The sequence below is a fragment of the Neomonachus schauinslandi genome, chromosome X, assembly GCF_002201575.2.
Source record: "Neomonachus schauinslandi chromosome X, ASM220157v2, whole genome shotgun sequence".
In the NCBI taxonomy this organism is placed as follows: domain Eukaryota; kingdom Metazoa; phylum Chordata; class Mammalia; order Carnivora; family Phocidae; genus Neomonachus; species Neomonachus schauinslandi.
Genome location: NC_058419.1, coordinates 23,314,086 through 23,323,693, shown reverse-complemented (window position 1 = coordinate 23,323,693; position 9,608 = coordinate 23,314,086).

Below are 9,608 nucleotides of genomic sequence, written 5' to 3'. Positions count from 1 at the left end.
TTTCCACTCAAAGAATTCCCTTTAGCCCTTCTTATAAAGTTGGTTTAGTGGGTATAAATTCTTTTAATTTTGTTTCAGAAACCCTTTATCTCTCTTTTTATTCTGAATGATAACCTTGCTGGATAGAGTCTTCTTGGTTGCAGGTTTTTTTCCTTGCAGTACTTGGAATGTGTCATGCCACTCCATTCTGGCCTCCAAATTTCTGCTGAAAAATCAGCTAATAGCCTTCTGGGGTTTCCCTTGTATGCAAATATTTTATTTTCTCTTGCTGCTTTTAAAATTCTTTCTTTATCACTACTTTTTGTCATTTTAATTACTATGTGTCTTGGTGTGGATGTCCTTGGGTTGATTTTCTGGACCTCCTGTGCCTCCTGGATCTGGATTTTTGTTTCCTTTCCCAGATTAGGGAGGTTTTGAGTTATTATTTCTTGATTTTTTTGCCCCCTTTTCTCTCTCTTCTTCTGGAATCCCTATTATGTGATTGTTATTAAATTTGGTGGTATTACTGAGTTCCCTTAATCTATTCTCATTTTTTTATTATTCCTTTTTCTTTCTCCTGTTCAGCTTGATTGCTTGCCATTACTCTGTCTTCCCAGTTAGTGATCCATTCTTCTGCTTCCTCTAGTCTACTCTAGGTTATTTTTAATATCAGTTATTGAGTTCTTCATCACTAATTGGTTCTTTTTTTTACTCCTATCTCTTTATTAAGGGTCTCACTGAGATCCTCCACTCTTTTCTCAAGTCCAGTGAGTATGTTTATGACCATTACTTTAAATTCACTAACAGGCATGTTGCTTATCTCCATTTCACTTAGCTGTCTTGATGTGATTTTGTCCTGTTCTTTCATTTGGGACATATCCCTTTGTTTCCTCATTCTAACTCTCTGCGTCTATTTCTATGTGTTAGGAAATTCAGCTACATCTCCTGCTCTTGAAAGTAGTGGCCTAATGAAGAAGAGCTTCTATTTTGCCCTATAGTGCAATGTCCCCTATTCACCAGAACCTGGTGCTTCATGGGTGTCTCTTATGTGTGTTGTTTGTGTCTTACTGTTGGCTGAACCAGGTTTGCCTTCAGTTCAGTCATCTGCAATGGCTCTCTTTGCCTGTTGTGAGCAGGGTTTGGTCCCTCTGATGTTAATGGGCCAATCTGGGGCTACCTTGGGATTGAGTTGGGTCTGACCAGGCATTTGTCAGAGTGGCAGTCACAGAGAACTGCATCATGCTCTCCCTGTGTTGTCTCCTGAGAGGCTTTTGTTGGTGGGCAGGCAGTTCTACAGTCCAATCATATGTCTGCCCCCAGCCCAAAACTAGGGTCACAGTGGAGCTAATATGTGTGGTTATCTTCCCCTCTCTCCAAATCAGGAGTAACTTTTGAGTTGTGCTGGCCACTCTCAGGCTGTTTCACAAGCCATGCTTGTGGCACAACTTTGAATGGACTCCTGTGGAAAACATGTTAGATGGGTGGTCTGCAGGCAAATGTGGGGCAAGGCTCATGGTGTTAGCAAGGTGTCCACTGCTCTGTTGTGGGACTGGACCTGGAGCTGCTTTGGAGAACACCTGCTAAGGCCAGGTTGGAGGTGACAAGTCTATAGGAGAGTGCAGGGGTGGGCATAGTGTTAGTAAGATAGGTGGAGAGTGTTTGCACTAGTTCCCACAGGAGTCTGTATCTAGGCTGTGGGGTAGGGAGGAAAATGGCACCCACCATCTCTTTAAAAAAAAAAAGATTTTATTTATTTATTTGAGAGAGAGAGAGAGAGAGAGAAAATGAGCAGGGGGGGAGGTACAGAGGGCGAAGGAGAAGCAGACACCGTGCTGAGCAGGGACCCTGATGTGGGACTCAATCCCAGGACCCTGGAGATCATGACTTGAGCTGAAGGCAGACACTTAAATGACTGAGCCACCCAGGCATCCCCCACCAGCTGTTTTGTTCTTGGAGAAGTCTCCTAAAGATCCCTGCCCCTCCAACACATGTTTTGAGACTGGTAAATAAATCTTCCCATATACTTCAGGCATTTTTCAAACTGCTGCTTCTATGCAGTTTTCTCAGAAAGGTTGTTCATTATACTATCTCTTTAAGGGCAGTGACTCAGTTTCTTATTTCCCTCTGCCTCTCCCAGAACTGAGCTGCTGATTTTTAAAGATCAAGGTGTTAAGCCCCACTGATTGTAGGAACTCATGAAGTTAAGCTGCATTGGTTTACAAAGCCAAATGTTATGGGGATATATATTCCAGTTGTGGGTCCCTGATGCCTGGGGTGGGATCTGCTCCTCTCCCTTCTCCATGACTGTGATGTTCCTCTCTCCAGTTTGGTTCCTGACCTCATCTCTGCCCTTCTTATCACTTTCATTGTGGTCTATTCTCTATAATTAGTTGTGGGGAGTCTGTTCTGCCAGTCTTATAGAATTATAGAGAATTTTAATGATTTACAATAAAATATCTATTAACCAAAATTGTTCATATATTAGAATATACTGGCTATTCAATTTTTCCTGGGAAAAGAATCTTAAGTTCAAAACATTTTCTTAAGAACAAATTATAATATATTTGTCCATGTTGTTGCATTTGTGTTATTATACAGTTAGCATATTTTGATATTTTTTGATCATTGGAAGTCTTACAGATTCTTTGTCTCAATATTCTAAATGCCTGCACTTATCAGAAGGCCTGTAGATTGAGTTAGAGTAAAAAGCTGAACTGATGTATTGAGATCCTCAGACCTCTCTTGAGCTTTTGAATGTCACTTTGAAAAAAAATATTTGCATCTAAGTTATGCATTTATTATGAAGTTTAATTAAGAAAGGTATGCAAAAAATACATAAAATTTTATTCAAATGTAAGGTATATGTTCAGTCAATAACAATTACTAAACACTTAAGTATGCCAGATGCTATGCTAGTTCTTATTTGTGTATTATGTATGAGTAATTGTGTATCGATTATGTAATATTTGCCTTTTAGGCAGAAATAAAACATAGAATAACAATTATAATAAGGAATTGGAGTTCATTTGGCCATGGTTACTTAAGGTTTTACTGCACTTTTAGATGTTAGTAATGTTAGTTCTATATCTTTAGATCTTGAGGAGTCTTTAAAATCTCTCCTGGTGAAGTATATCATCACAACTTGTGACTTTCTCAGACCTTGCCTCTGTGTTCTTTAAATTCTTGCAAGTTATAAATACACAAGAACACATGTGCACATAATTATGAGTAACTTCAATTATTTTCTAATGGGAAATACTGTGTCACAGGTGTGGACTGTGTTTTTACAATAATATATATTTACTAGATCATTCAATCTCTAATCTATAAATTGACTTTTTTAAGTAACAATATGCAATTATTACACCTTCTAAGATCAGCTACTTTTCCTTTACCAATGAAAAGGGAGAGGCCATAAGGATTGTAATCAATGAATGAATGAATGATTAAATGTAGCTTGAGTTCATTTGCCTCCGTTTCCTGAACTATCTCTACTTATTTGGTAGAGCATAAAACATTAGTGAATTACTTTTGTCTTTATTAGGCCATAAGAGGGCTTGGATATTTTATGCAGAGGCCTGTAATAGATGGTAAAATGATCAGATTCTTCACATCCTTATCACAAACGTCTCCCTGTTATGATGACACTTTGCAACTCCTCTCATCAAGGGGTTGAGTCCATCTTGAATGCTCATATTCAGGATCTGGGTTTTGTCATATGACTTAATATGGTTAATAGGACATTAGCAGACATGACACAAACCAAGTTTGAAAACAATGAATCGTGGATCACTACATCAAAAACTAATGATGTATTGTATGGTGACTAAACATAACATAATAAAATTAAATTAAATTAAAAAAAACTGCTGGGGCAATGTTGCATGTCCTCTCTTACTGCTCTTGGGAACACTATAACTATCACCATGTGAAAGAACCTGGGCTAGCCTGCTTAATAATGGACAACACATAGACCAGTTTCCTCTCTCACACCTGGTGACAGGCAGCCATCTGCTAGACATGTGAGTGAGGATATCAACCTCTAACTGCAAATACATAAGGGAGCAGAGTTGACAAAACAGAATAAAAATATCTCAGCTGTACCCAGACAAAACTAACTACCCACATAATCATGAGTAAAAAAATGTATTGCTCCTTTAAACTACTGTTAGGTTGTTTGTTCAAAATTGAATTCATAAAAGTCTACATGCCTATGTCAATACTTCTTGAATTTTCATGGGCTACCTGAGGAGTTGGTTAAAATGCAGATTCTGATTCAGTAGATCTGGATTGGGGCCCAAGGTTCTGCATTTTTAATGAGTTCCAGAAGATGATGATAATATTGGTCCACTGAACATATTTTCATTAACAAGCTTCTCTGTGATAGAAGATATAAAATAGTTAATAAAAATGTGAGTTCCTCAGCCACATTCATGGCTGATCCAATAAAATAAACCCATTTTAAATTTGAATAAATATATATTATCTTCCCATCTAATGTAACAGATAATAACCTTTGCCTTGTGAAAGTTCATGCAGCATACACACACACACACACACACACACATGCATTCCCTTTTTCATTACCTGAATGCAGTAAACATACAGAAAACCTTCAGAGTAGAAGGTTACGAAACCATAGTACCATGCAAATAAAGTGGTAAGTAATAATTAACTAACAGCAGAAATATTTCAAGAAGTAAATTTGCTTTGTAATAAATTTTATTTAAAATTTTGTTTAAATATCTGAACTGTAACAATTAGAGTTCTTTCTCTCATTGAACTTACAAAGCATTGTTTGGTTTGGGGGTATATATAGTCACATTTCCATTTATTCATTTATCACAAATGAATAAATTGCTGTATTTATGAAGTCTTAAATAGATTTTCCCTGAAAAAGTCTCAGAAAAAAGTTAATACTGACACACAAATTCAGCCATTTTCATACTATAAGCATCACAGAAAAAGTTGAATTAGATGATGATTAAGATGATTTACAATTGTGAGAATCCATGAATTTTCTAAAGAGGAACTTGTTTAACTACAATAAATAATGTGTGATGTTTAGAAATTAATGCTAGTGGTATTCATTAAGAAGAATTTTTTCAGGGGTGCCTGGGTGGCTCAGTCGGTTAAGTGTCTGACTCTTGATTTTGTCTCAGGTCATAATCTGAGAGTCATGAGATCAAACCCTGCATCAGGCTCTGTGCTGGGGGTGGAGCCTGCTTAAAATTATCTCTCTCTTCCTCTCTCTCTGCCCCTCCCCCTGTACACATGTGCTCTCTTTCTAAAAAATGAAATGAATAATTTTTAAAAATTTAACAAATAAGACCTATTAAGTTGAAGAATATTTTACTCACTTTGATTTTACTTCACAAATATTTACTGAGAATGATTTTAAAATAGTTTAAAAGTATATGATAATTTCCTTATCTACCAATAGACACACATTTTATTTATGTAAAGATTTCATCCCTACACCCCTACCACCACAACCACTACACACATATACACACAAACATACTCATATAATAAAGGAGAAATTTTAGAGATGACTGCAAAATTTTTTAACAGCTTTATTGAGATATGACTCACATGCTATATAATATACCCACTAAAACTGTATAACTCAGTTCTTTCATATATCACATTATTAATATTTTTATTTATGGAAGAATATATGTAACACAAAATTTGCCATTTTAGCCATTTTAAGTATACAATTCAATAGCACTAATTACATTAAAAATGTAGTACTACCATCTCCACTAGGTATTTCAAAAAATGTTTATCCCCCCAAACAGAAAATATGTAACAATTAAGCAATAACTCCCTATTTTGCTTTGCCCTCAAGTCCTCAGGAACTTCTAATCTACTTTTTATCTGTATGAATATGTTTATTTTAGATATTCCATATAAGTGGATTCATAAAATATTTGTTCTTTTTGTCTGGCTAATTCCACTTAACATAATGTTTCCAAAGTTTATCCATGTTGTGACATATGTCAGAACTTCATTCTTTTTATGGCTAAATAATATTCCATTAAATGTATTTAACACATATTTTTACCCATCCATCTATTGATGGGCACAGGTTATTTCCAACTTTTGGCTATTATGAATAATGTTGCAATGAACATTGATGTACAAGTATCTCTGATACCTTGTTCAGTACTTTTGGATATATACCTAAGAGTATTACAGATTTTTATAGTAATTCTATGAATAGCTATTTGGGGAACAGCCAAACTGTTTTCTATAGCTTCTGTACCATTTTATATTCTTACTAGCAGTATATAGGGGCTCCAAATTTTCCACATTCTCACCAACACTCATCTTTTTTCATGAGTGGTAAAAACACCTAACATGAAATATACCCTATTCACAGATTTTTAAGTGTCCACTACAGTATTGCTAACTATGGATGCATTGGTTTGCCACATCTCTCTGAAACTTTTTCATCTTCATGACTGAAACTACATCCATTGAACAGGAAACCCCTATATATCTCCCACCCCAATCCCTGGAAACCACCATTCTACTTTCTGCTTCTATGAGTTTGAACAATTTATATACCTCATTTAATTGCAATCCTGAAGTATTTGTCTTTCTGTGTCTGGCTTATTTCACTTAACATAATGTCCTCAATGTTCATACATGTTATAGTATATAATAGGATTTCCTTCTTTTTTAATCCCATATAATATGAATTGGATAGATAAACAGATATAGGTTTGGTAGATAAATGGATAGATAGATAAACCATGCATTGATAAACATTTAGGTTGTTTCCATCTCTTGACTACTGAGAATAATGCTGCAATAACCATGGGAGTGCAAATATCTCTTTGAGATCCTGTTTTCAATTATTTGATTAAATACCCAAGTGTGATTGCTAGATCATATGGTAGCTGCATTTTTCATTTTTTAGGAACCTCCATACTATTTCCATAAGACTGATACTATGTTATATTCTCACCACCAATGCAGTGCACAAGGGTTCAAATTTTTCCACAACTCTTATTTTTATTGAGGATTCCTTATGCACAATGAATTTTACTGCTTTGCTGATTTGAAGATTCTCTGTCTTTATCTTTAACACTTTGATCATAATGTGTTGGTGTGCATCTCTTTGGGTTTTTCCTTCTTTTAGTTTATGTTGCATCTTGAATTTACAGATTCAGATCTTTCATAAAATTTAAGTTTTCAGCCATTGTTTTTCAAATTTTCATTCTGCATCTTTATATTTTTTTCTCCTGGAATTCCTGTGATGTGTATATTGGTCATCGACTTAACATTTATGTTGGTGTATTGTAGTTTCTGTTAACTCTTCTTCATTCACTTTACTTGCTTTGCTTTATTTCATTCATTATACTTAAATTCTGTTTACTTCTCTTCATTCTTTACTCTTTCTGCTCCTCAAACTCAATAATTCCAACTGACATGTCTTTAATTTTGCTGATTTTCCTTCTGCCTGCTCAAATATGCTGTTGAATCCCTGTTACTGAATTAATATCACTTATTGTAATTCTCATCTCCAGAATTTCTGTTTGATCCCTTTTAATGAATTCTATCTCTTTATTGATATTCTCATTTTGTTCATACACCAATTTGCTTAGTTTTTTGGTCATGTTTTTCTTTAGATTTTGAACATATTTAAGACAAATTGTATTAGAATATTTTTTCTAGTTACTCTGATGTCTGAGCCTCCCCAGGGATGAATTTTGTCAGTTTATTCTGTTCCTTTGAATAGGCCATATTTTCCTGTTTTTTATATGCCATTTTTTTGGTCAAAAACTAGACATTTGAACATTTTACTTTTCTACCTCTGAAAATCATATTTTCTCCCTTCTCCAGGATTTATTTTTGTTGCTGTTGTTGCAGGTTGTAGTAGTCTATTTGTTTAGGCACTTTTCCAAACTTTTTTTTTTTTTTTTTGCAAAGACTGTTCCTTGTCATGTGTGATGACTAAAGTCTCTATTCATTTAACTCACATTCAACTAATGCATTATTGACAGATATTCCCTTGAATGCTAATATCTAAAAAGAAAGAGAAAGAAAGAAAGAAAGAAAGAAAGAAAGAAAGAAAGAAAGAAAGAAAGAAAGAAAGAAGAAAGAAAGAAGAAAGAAAGAAGAAAGAAAGAAAGAAAGAAAGAAAGAAGAAAGAAAGAAAGAAAGAAAGAAAGAAAGAAAGAAAGAAAGAAGGAAAGAAACAAAAGAAAGAAAACAACAAACAAAAACTGAAAATGAAAACAAGTACCTCTCCCAGTGTTTTCAGATTAGCTCTGGCTGGAGGATTCCTTCAACACTTAGCCAGCCTTACACCAAGTATAGGGATCAGTCAGAGGTAAGAGCTTAAGGGTCTATTCTACTCTTTTCTGAGTATACATATTGCTCTTGGCAATATGTGGCTTTTGAAGTTCTCACACCTCCACAAGCGGTTTTCATTTTTATAATTTCTCAAAGAATCTCAGCTTCTACTCTGAGCCTTTTGTATGCCTATTGTATGTCTTGACCAGTTATCTTTTGCCTTATGCATTTCTAGTTTGTGAATTGCAACATTTTTTAGAAAATGTTTGCCACTTTTCCAGTCTGTGTTCCAAACTAGGGAAAGCAGAAATGAACGCCTCATATCTACCCTTCAGCAAGCCCCTGGACATGTTAGAATAGTCATATACAACAATTTGCAAATAAGATCTGCTCTGCTCCCTCAGAAACCAAGGACAAGTGTCCCCTAGTGGGACACAGGATGGTACTGCTTTGAAACTTCCACTGCTTTAAAACTGCCAAAGCACAAGGGTAGGGGGTGGGGTGATGGCAAGTAAAAATATCACAAAACTTTCCTGCCATTTTCAAGTTGCTTTTTTTTTAATTCAGTGTTTATTTGGCAGCTATAAACCATTGATTATTTTCCAACATAGTAACAATATTGGTTCTCACAGTTCCTGCTATTTTTTTTGTTTCTATGGGGGAATGAAAGTTAGGGCCTGCCTCTTCTGCCATTGGGCTAATGTCATTTTTCTGCATGATTTTAATTTGGGCTTCAAGTATCCACATTTAGATAAGACATATCAACCTAGAGCAAAAATATTTCTATCCAAGCTCAAAAATCCAGAAATAGCAAAATTAAAACCACTGAATCAGTAAATAGTATTTAGTAAAACTTTATTGTGCATATAAGAACAATTTGTGAACTGGGAGTTTTCAAAATCAATAATTGATATGAAAGGGCCAGAAGTTACAGGCCTGAAGTTGCAGTTATTAAAATGTGGTTTCCAGACGGCAGGAGAATGGTTAAAAGTGATTATCTCATACCATTTTTAGAAAGATGACTTAAGTTTATTTTATGATTATCAAAGGCATTTACAAGAAATAACCAATGTTAACTTTTGCTTATGTTTTTAAAATAAGCTAGATTTAGTTTTGCTTACATGACTTAAATGGCTTTGTATGGTTATGGAATTCTCAAGTCCAGTCTCCATTTTGTATTTAATTTTAACAGACTAAAAAAATAAATATTTCACTTCTGTTTGAGATGGGTGTGTATCAGCATGCATTTTTGTAAGCATAATTTTATTTATTTATTATTTTATCAAACAACTTGCTCAAATTTGAAAATGATAAATATT